We start from the raw sequence: 9251 nt of genomic DNA, 5'->3' as shown, positions 1-9251 counted from the left end.
AATCCAGATGGGGGCGGAAGGAGAAAAGTATGAAGGAATTGCGATAGTGAGACCAACTCTTCTCTGTATCTGCATTTCATGGAAAAAGGACATTTTCCCAACCCATGGCCAAATAGCACAGTTGGTTAGAGCATGGTGCTAATAACACCAAGATTGCGGGTTTGATCCCCGTACGGGCCAGGTTGCATTTTTTACTCTCAACTAAACTCTTTTTTTCTCATTTAATCAAGCTCTTATAAATCCATACACTCTGATGCTCCAGTATACGTTCACTTTCCATTAGTCCTTCTTTTGCCACTGCTGACCAAAGCTCAAGCCGGCAGCACCAGTAGAACAACACAAGTGCAAGGGATTGTCTCTCCAAGATGGAGACACTGCCTCAGACTATGAGGGTCATTCTGACCCTGGCGGCCGGTGGCCGCCAGGGCCACCGACCAAGGGAGCACCGCCAACAGGCTGGTGGTGCTCCAACGAGCATTCTGACCGCGGCGGTTCAGCCGCGGTCAGAAGCGGAAAGTCAGCGGTCTCCCGCTGACTTTCCGCTGCTCGTTTGAATCCTCCATGGCTGCGGAGCGCGCTCCGCAGCCATGAGGATTCTGACCCCCCCTACCGCCATCCTGTTCATGGCGGGAAAGCCGCCATGAACAGGATGGCGGTAGGGGGGGTCGCGGGGCCCCTGGGGGCCCCTGCCGTGCCCATGCCAATGGCATGGGCACGGCAGGGGCCCCCGTAAGAGGGCCCCGCAAAGTATTTCAGTGTCTGCCTTGCAGACACTGAAATACGCGACGGGTGCCACTGCACCCGTCGCACCTTCCCACTCCGCCGGTTCGATTACGAGCCGGCATCCTCGTGGGAAGGTCGTTTTCCCCTGGGCTGGCGGGCGGTTTTTCAGCAACCGCCCGCCAGCCCAGGGGAAAACTTGTAATACCCGCCGCGGTCTTTTGACCGCGGCGCGGTATTTTGGACGGCGGCATCCTGGCGGGCGGCCTCCGCCGCCCGCCAGGATCATAATGAGGCCATATGTCTCGTGAGAGGTGGAGGGAGACCAAGAGCTGATTATTAGATGCGTGGGGATAAGAGGAACATAACTCAGGTGAACAGATTCTGGATAGTGATGCTATAGCTAGGATCAGCAACGTTACAGGGGAAAGGATAGGAAAATAATTAGGTGACAGAAGTATAGAAGTGGCTACAAAGGGGTGTGTCTCTTAAGAGGGCCGAAAGATACACTGAAGGCGAAGGTGAAGTGAAAGAAGAAAGAAAGATCAAAGGAAGTCGACAGTGATTGAGAGAAAACTCACAAAGACAAATTGAGCAAAAGACAAGGCCTGGGGAGTTAGACTACTTCAATTCAAATTTACGCCGCAGATGAGCATGACAACTGACCCTTGTACAGTGGTGCTGAAACACTTTTCAGTGTGGGGGTGCTGCCATCAAAGGGCTTCTGAAAATCCAGGAATCATACAAAGAACAAGTCCTGCGGAATGAGCCACGCACATTCAGAAAGAGTGGTGCTGCGTTGGTTACTTATTGGTAATCTTCATTAGCCTTAGTCCATTGCGTCCTTGTGACAGTCATTACAAAGTAAGGTGATGTCACCTTCTAACAGAAAGAAAGAACAGGAGGATCCTTAAATGCTAGCCCCATGCACCCAACCTGGGTGCCAAGCCCTTGCCAAAGGACTGATGGGAAGGTGGGCAGGATGTAATGTTTGTGACAAGGACAAGATGGACTAAGGGTAATGCAGAGTTCAAAACATTGGTACTCAAATGCAAAACAGAACAATTATTAAGCGATAATGCTTGACAAATGTATGCTCTGAGGACCAAGTAGCCACCCTAGGAATTTCCTAGATTGTTACTCACTGGAATTCAACCCAGGAGGTAGCCATTCCTCTTGTAGACCATCCCTGAACTGGAAGATATTCTAAAAAGCCTTGCAAAGCCAGAAAAATTAACAACTTAATCCACCTACTCAGAGTCATAAAAGCCACCTTCTTGTCTTTTCCAGGCTGTCTAAAAGTCACAAACAAGGAGTCGGTTTTCCTGAACTGCAGAGGCCTGGTAAGATAAATGAAAAGAGCTCTTTAAACATCAAGTGTATTCAACAAATGTTCCTCTAGAGAGGAAGGAGAGGGAATGAAAGAAGGAAGAATTATTTCCTAACATCCATCAAAAATAGACTTAACCTTTTCAGCAAAGGAAGGGCTAGGCCTGAAAGTTACCCCATCTTCCAAAGTATGAAATGAAGAGAGGACAGCATTTTTAGGCTCCCAGCTCCCCAGTTGTTCTGAGCAAGGTTATAGAAATAGGAAAAGAACTTTATAGGAAACAATCTTTAAGTCTACAGTATCCAGATCCTCAAAGATATAAAATTGCAAAGCCTATAAAAGAGTAAGAAGATTCTGAGTTGGAGAAAAGGGATTTTTCATTGGTCTTACCATTGACACAAAATTATAACAGTCTAGAAACCAAAGTTTGTAACATCGATGAAGGTTCAGAAAAGTCCTTAAAAGCCTTCATCGCAAACCAATGAGCTTTCAGAGCGGAAAGAGAGAGATTCAAGTGAAACAAATTCAGAAGAAAATTCAAAATAGAAGACTAACTACAGGTAGGTGCGAAAAGATCATGAGCAGAACATTGTGTCTCAAAAGACTTCCAGTTCTTTCTGTAAGACTTCGAAGTAGAAAGCCTGCTGGAGTGCTGAATTAACTCCACTAAGGAAGAGGAACGACCCTTTGCTAGCAGTCCAAACTTCTCAACCTCCAAAGTGATAGAGTGAGTTGGAGCAAGAAGGTCAGGGACGACGTTCTGAGAAGAGACACACTTGAGCATTACCCAAGGAGGTAGAAGAGCCAGGGGTTCAGAGGAGGAAACCATGACATCTCTGGCCAATAAGGGCCAACAAGAATCAAGTTCCCTCCCCTCTGCTGAGACTTGAAGAGAACAATCTGGATCAATAAAAAGGGAGGGAATGTATAAAGGAGACTTCTCAGCCACTTTATCACCAATACGTCCACTACCTAGGTTCCTTGTTCCGGAAACCTGGATCAGAATTGACAAAGATGAGCATTGTCCTTGTTTGAAAAGAGATCCAGAAATAGTTTAACAAACTCTCGGCATATCTCTCAAAACAACGACCTGTATAACGTCAACTCCAGCAAATTTGGAAACCTCCAGCTGCCCGCCATCACTTTGTCGGTGCCCTTGATGTGTACTGCCGACATATGCAACAGGTTGATCTCTGCCCAATAACCCAAATGTTCTCCTATTGCATTGATGGATTTTGAATGCATGCTTCACTGATGGTTAATGTAAAAGAACGCTACCTTATTCTCTGTCTTTACTAGCACATTTTTCTGAGACAGATGATGATGGGAAAATTTCAAAGCCCTGAAGATTACCATCAACTCCATCTATTTCCATGACCTCCGACTCTCTAGGAAAGACCACTTGAATAGATAGGATCAGTCCAACACAGTAGCTCTCCGGCCCGGTTTGCTGCCATCTGTTGCGAGGACTACTGGAGGATCCAGGTGTATTAGTGTCCACTTAGACCAGTGGTCTTCAAACTCTTTAATGCCGCATCCCCCAGTGGGAAGAAAAAACATTGGTGCCTCCCATCTGAATTTTTCACAATTCATCCATTAAATTGACACTGTTTAAATATCCCTAGACCTATTTAAACATTGCAGTTAAGTTCTGTTACTGTTTTAAAAATGCAATCAAATATATGACCCCAAATATACTATTCTGGTCAGGCAGGCCTTACTAACATATAAAAGCAGTCACAGTGTTATTAATATCACTTCCCTTTTGACACTCATACTCCCAGCTGGGATATAAATGACAAAACATGTTAGTGATGTCCCATTACAGGGCGGTGTACTGGTGCTAATTCTTTTCAGTCTAAAGCAAAGCCCCGTTATCAGCATAATGCTTTTCTTGTCCAGAGCCTGGTGCCCCCCGGGATCAGCTGAAGCCCCCAACTTTGAAGACCCCTGCCTTAGATTCCCTCTGTCCAACCATCAATGAAGACTGAGTCTAACCTCTTGTGACAGAGCAATTAACTTGTCAAATGAATGAATTGTTGACAACAAATGACTGTTCCAATGTCACCGAAGTGGCCTTAGATGATGTTTGGCCCACTGGCCTGTTTGTACTGTCACTGCAAAGTACCCCTCAACTTCCAACAATAGGTTTGCTGAATCCTGATCCCTGGAGAGAAGGTCCTGCACTGCCAATTGCAAATGCAAAAATATTTTCTCGGGCAGGAAAACTCTCCCCAGATCTGTCCTGAAATAGGCTCCTATGAAGATTAGATCTTTTGAGGGAGAGAGCTGGCATTTGGAAATATTCAGGAGGAGGCCTAAGCTGGAGATAACCCTTTTGTCTTTTCCCAGAAGAGATTAATCTGTTCAAGGCTTAGTGCATGCAGGAGCCAATCGTCTAGGTAAGAAAAAAACAGAATCTCCAGAAGATGAAAGTGAGCCACCGCTAGTGCCATCATCTTGCTGAAGACCCTCAGGGCTAACTTCAGACTGAGTAGAAAAACTATGTTTTACCAATGGGGATCTGCCACTGCAAACATCAATAATATGTGATGTTCCATGGGAACAGGAATGAACAGGCAAGCGTGCATGAGATCCAGATTTATTCAAAAGAGGTTGTGCAGGATCAGGGAATTATACTTTGAAGGGTTTGCATTTTGAACCTGATATCCTGAATGAAGGATAATCGGTAACCAGGCGAAAGCCTGCCGAAGCCTTTGGAACAAGAAAGACAAAGACATCTGACTAAACCTCCTGACCCCACTTTTCTCTGGGGATAGAAACAATTGTCTCCTCCTTCTGAAGCAATGTAACTCCCTCCAATAATGCCCACTTCTTGATTGGGTCTATAGGCAGCGGAGTACGAATGATCCCCGTAGAAAGTGGAAGAGCCAGGAAGTCTATCAGATAACCTCTCTGTATCACCTAAAGCAGTAACTGATCCGTTGTCAACAGTTGCCATTGAGAAGCAAATTGTTGATTCCTTCTACCAACCCTTAATAAAAAGGCCTTCATCTCAACAGTCAGGAGCACAGCTTTTTAGAGCTCAGATCTGGTCTATATTTTTTTAAAGATTTGAAGGTAGGCCTAGACTGAAACTTAGCTGACTGTTCCGGATTTGGTTGCCTTCTTGAGGGCTGAAAAAATGACGATCTGAATTTTGAAGTTTGCCCCTTTCAAGGAATGGCTTTGGGACAAAGAAGAATGTTTTCTTTCCTTAAAAATAAAGTGCAGTCTACCCTCCAGTGCCGCATCAAAGAGACAAGAGCCCTCAAACGGCTTTGTGAGTGCAACAGCTCTTTCTGCTGTTTCAGTATTCCAGTCCTTCAAACAAAGATTTCTTCTTGCAGCAATAGATGCTCCACCTGAGCTGCTGATCTAACCACATCAAATAAAATGTCGAAGAGGAATTCAATCTGACATTCTAGGTCTTCCACCAAGGGGAGGCAATCTGCCCTATTCTGAATGGATGTTAACAAAGCTTTTAAATCAGTAATGAGATTGTGACATGCATGCCCCATAAATACCTGCTTTCATTGCCACATGGGCACCTGAAAAAAAACCTTTTTAAAGTCAGAATCCACCTTTTTGTCTGAAACATTCCTCAAACTGTCTCCTCCGCCATGGAGAAGTGACCAGCAAGGCTGGCCACCACAGAGTCAACGTAAACATTGTCTCGCAAAACAGAGTCCATATGCTTCAGACATTATAACTTGGACAAAAACTGGGGCAATATAATTTCATCTGGTTCTTTCCACTCCTGTTTGATTACATCTTTAGCAAACTGATGGATAGGTTGCCTTTGGAATTGCCTTCTCAGGGATTCCTCAGAGGTTTCAGGCCTATCCACAGGAGGAAAACCCATATTTTCACTTATGTGGGCCAACAAGTCTCCAAGCATTTCTTTGATAATATATTTCCCCATGAAATCAGTAGGGAGAGGGGCATCATCAGAAGAATCACAGTACCTAGGCACAGACAATGCCTCTGTACCCTTATTGTCATGAGTAGAATGTGTTTTATCCCTGATGGAAGTCAAGGGTTCTAAAATAGTCCAGCTGATTCTCTTCTCCTCCCCCCCCCATGCTTTCTTCTATGCTTTAGGACAGGAGACTGACCAGGAGAGGAAGAAGTAGTAGATGGAGAGGAAGAAGCTTGACTCATAACGCTTCCCCATAGTGCCCAGAAAACAGAAACAGACCGTAAACAACAGATACACACCAGCACAACAAAAGCCCCTTACCTTGGGCTTTAATAAGCTAGTGAAAGCGTGTTTCCTCCCACGAGTGCTAACAGAAAAAACAGACATGCACACTCCAGGGCTTTTCAGTCAGAGATAGAAAAGTAAACACCGAACTCCATGTTAGAAGAATAAGTAGCAAGTTGTCAGAAGATTAGCCTGACAATCGAACTCTGTCTTTGAAGGCAAAGCAAATGTCACAAGACAAAAACAAAATTTAAGGTCATCTTTAATGTTCATTCACCTTTGGAAATCCATCATGGTTATTTTGTGGGTGCTGCAGTACACCCGTCAGAGCCGGCCATGGCAAATCTCGAGGGGTGACGTGGGAGAAGGGACGGGAATGTGGGGGACCAATAAAAAAATATAATAATTTAAAAAACGTACCTTTTCCTGTCCCCACCGCCTCCTGCCACTTTGGTTTTCTGGTCTTCCTGTGGTGTCCCAGCATTCCCTGGTACAGCAGCACAGGCTCGCCAGCAATCCTAGTGCTGCTTTCATGATAAAACTAGCATGAAAGCAGTGTCAGGATTGGTCTGAGAGGCTTGGATTGCTGCACATAAATAACCCTGGCGACGGTGCAGTTTTTCAAGCCCAGCGTTTAAACACAGCTGGGCTGGAGAAACCTAAGTGCACATGTGTGTTTGGCCAGCCTGAGACGGCTGGCCAAACACACATGCTCACTTAGTGCACTCCACTCCTCCCCCCTCCCGAGTCCCACCTCCCACGGCGCAGCCCCATCCCACCCTGAACACGCTGCTGGCTGAGAAGAAGAAGAGGGTCAAGGTGTTTAGAGGTCAATAGAAGGCATGAGGGAAACCTTGCAGTACATTGGCATTTGTTTTTTGTGGGAGGGCAAAGGTGGTGAGTTTAATTTGTTCAAGAGCCTCCAGTAGTGTGCATCAGAAAGCCCCTCCCTCCAAGGCTGCGCCACTTCCCCACAATGTGACAAATGTTCACAACTAGGCAGGTCTGCATTAACCACTGTTTTTGTCTAAAGAAAATTATAGTTTCCGAAACTAGTTAAAGTCTGTTTTTTTATCATCCATACCAGGCGTTTATCCTAATGCAAACAAAGATGCACTTATAGATATTGACTTTTACCTGCAGTGATGTAGTTGTCAACAGTGAAACAGGTGAAGTTGCACCAGGACCCAGATATCTGAGGGGACATGTGCATCTGAATTATAGCTGTTTTTTCACTAACAGACCAGGGATTGGATGGCTCATTTCCATGCTTGTCCATGGCACCCTTGCTACATCACTGATTACCAGTCATTGGAAAGTGTGGATTAAAGGTGGATGGCTGATGTAATTTGGTAAACTCATCATCCTGAATATCTACCACACCCTAAAAGGGCCATTTATGGCTAAACTTAGCATAGAGTGTGCTGTCTGAAATAAGTCTGCAGGAGGCAAAGCTGGATGCTAAGTCCTTTACTTAAAAGCAATTTCTCTGGGTCAGAAAGATCTTGTTTTCAAAGTTTGATACAGCTGCATCCAACGTCTTGCAGTTTGTTTCTGATGGACATTGTGTTATGTCACCATGTTGTCACAGAGGGGATCCGAATACTAATAAGCAGTATGTTATGCAAATGCTGAATAGGGTGTCCAACAATTCCGCATTTTGCAGGTTTGTCCTGCAGTCATGGGTCTTATCCAGCCACCCTCACAGAGGCACTGCGGGGCCTCCATTGTCATGCATTTGATTCCCTCCATTTTTAACCTCTCAAATACAAGTAAGTCACACTCTTTCAGTCCTTTATGAGCTATGAAAGAGGGACCTTTTGATGACTGAGAGGGAGGAGCTGCAGCATAGGAGGGACTTCAGGAGCGCGTTCATCTCCTGGGATACAAATCCAGTAACCTGTCTATAAACATCCCTGAATATGTTAATAGGTTCCATGCTGGGGCATTTTGTGGGAGTTTGCAATTGATGTTTATTTAATTTTTGTGTTAAGCCTGATTCAAAGTGCCAACCTTGCCCTCGCCACTGTCCCACGCATCCTCAGAATGACCACCGGTGGCAGATCGTTCTCCCACCTCGCCGCCAAGATGTGGAACGCTCTTCCCACCCACCTGCATCAGACACAGGACCTACTTACCTTCAGGAGACATCTCAAGACATGGCTGTTTGAGGAGTAGTGCCCACCCCTCTCCCCTCAGCTTCGTGAGACCCTCACGGGTGAGTAGTGCACTTTACAAATACTCTGATTGATTGATTGATTGGCATATCGTCACCTCAGTGGACAAAGGTACAGAGAGAGTATGATTTGCCCAGGATCATACAGCCAAGCAGTAGAACCGAGAAGACAGCACCACGTTGTTGCTTGCTGTAAAGAGTATACATTTGCCACAATAATGCATTTTTATGAATATACCATGACACTATCACTCCTATGCTATCTGGGTAATGGCCAGTTCATTTTTGCATCTACATGTGTACTAGCAGCTTTTACAGTGATTCTAAATACTCCTAAGTTTGCCAATGTGGGAGCAGAGGAATATGTTCAAAATGTGATTCCAGAGAACACACAATTTGGCCAAATGGTAGCCGGGAATAAAAACCATGTCTCCTGGTCCTATGATTCCAGCTTTCAACAGACAACACCTAAGATGGCAGTGATTCTCATGGCATGGCCAGAGGACTGCCCTTCACATGGAAATGTTACTGTGTTGTGAAGGTGCCCAGCTTTGAAGTTCAGTGTTTATTGCCAGCAAATTTAGGGGAAGTGGTAAAGCTGAGATCAGATGTCAGGGATCCCAGTCCCAATGCTACAACGTACCAACTGGAGCAGTTTCTGTGGAAGATTGCTTCATTCCATGTTGATACCAAAGCTGTTCATTTTCAAGAGTTGCCTCCCAAAGGCTACAGAAGTGAGCAGTTATCCTTACTACCAGAGGTGGCAAAGGTATTAGAACTCTAATACAGTCTGAATAGTAATCACAATCAATTAGCTC

The sequence above is a fragment of the Pleurodeles waltl genome, chromosome 12 (assembly GCF_031143425.1).
Source record: "Pleurodeles waltl isolate 20211129_DDA chromosome 12, aPleWal1.hap1.20221129, whole genome shotgun sequence".
In the NCBI taxonomy this organism is placed as follows: domain Eukaryota; kingdom Metazoa; phylum Chordata; class Amphibia; order Caudata; family Salamandridae; genus Pleurodeles; species Pleurodeles waltl.
Note: the sequence above shows the minus strand (reverse complement) of the source record.